We start from the raw sequence: 1,351 nt of genomic DNA on the forward strand, positions 1-1,351 counted from the left end.
CATTAATGTGTATGCTTTTTTCAGAATATTAAGCATGAAATAACTAAACTTAAATGTTTTAATGACTCTAATAACTGTTCTAATTACCAAATGAAAATATAATTTTTAATCATCAGCTGGTACTTTTAGCGCATATCCAAACCAAATACCGAAAGATTTTATTATATACATTATTTCTGATAATATGCATAATGAGCGAACATCAAAATACACTCAAAATATCGTTTCCAAATTTTTTCGTACATTCGAACGCAAATTGCACGTACAAGTAGGCCTATATCAACGACCGCGAATAACTTTCTAAAATAAACCAAAAAATATGAGAAATGTTTTCTTGTTTTTTTTTTTTTTTTTTTTTTTTAAGTGAGGAAGGGTTATTAAATATGGATTTCGAGGAAAGGGCATTATTTAGGAGCCTTTTCCGGGGACTGCAATAATGCAAATTGCAGATTAGCGAGTGAATCACGCTCCTGTTATTACCGCTTCCGTGCATGTCGGTGCAACACGTAACACGCCGTACTTATTCCCGTCCTGTTGGTTTAGTTTAAAAAAAAAAAAAAAAAAAAAAAAAAAAAAAAAAAAAAGGGAAAAAAAGGAAAACATTGTATCTGATTTTTTTGATTTTTTTATTGTTTAATTGTTGATTATTTGCATCTCTCGTGTTTATCATCGTTTATTTGTTACGATTGGGATTCCTTTGATGGATTTTTTTTTTTCTTCTTTTTTATCGCTCATTCATCTGTGTCTCCTTTATTCTGTCTTTCCTTTCCTCCTTTCCCTCAGATCAGAAGTAACTTTTGGTCTTACCGAGAAAGAGGAAGAGAGAGAGAGAGAGAGAGAGAGAGAGAGAGAGAGAGAGAGAGATAGAGAAAGAGGGGGGAGGGGGGGGAGGGATGGGGGGAGAGATATAGAAAAAGAGAAATAACGATAGAGAGAGAAAGAGAGGGAGAGAGATAGAGATAGATAGACAAAGAGGGAGAAAGGGATAGAAAATGAATCGAAGAGAGAGAAGAACAGAGGAGAGACAGAAACAGAGAAAAGGAAAAAGATAGACAACCCGAAAAAGAAAGAAAAAAAAGAAACGCAAAATAACGAAAGAAAGGAGATAGAGACAGAGAGAAGAGAAGACCCGGGTACTGATTATTATCCTGATTGCCCATTACCGAAGTTTCTGGAATACTTCTTATGGGCCCCAAGGAAGCATTAGCGCCGAGGCTCTTGCTCTGTCATATGACCCCCATGCCAGAGGGGGAGAGAGAGGGGAAGGGAAGGGGAGAAGGAAGGGGGGAAAGGAAGATGGTAGGAAAAAGGGGGGAAAGATTATTAGGAGGGAAGGAGAAAGAGGGGATAG

The sequence above is a fragment of the Penaeus chinensis genome, chromosome 1, assembly GCF_019202785.1.
Source record: "Penaeus chinensis breed Huanghai No. 1 chromosome 1, ASM1920278v2, whole genome shotgun sequence".
Classification (NCBI taxonomy): domain Eukaryota; kingdom Metazoa; phylum Arthropoda; class Malacostraca; order Decapoda; family Penaeidae; genus Penaeus; species Penaeus chinensis.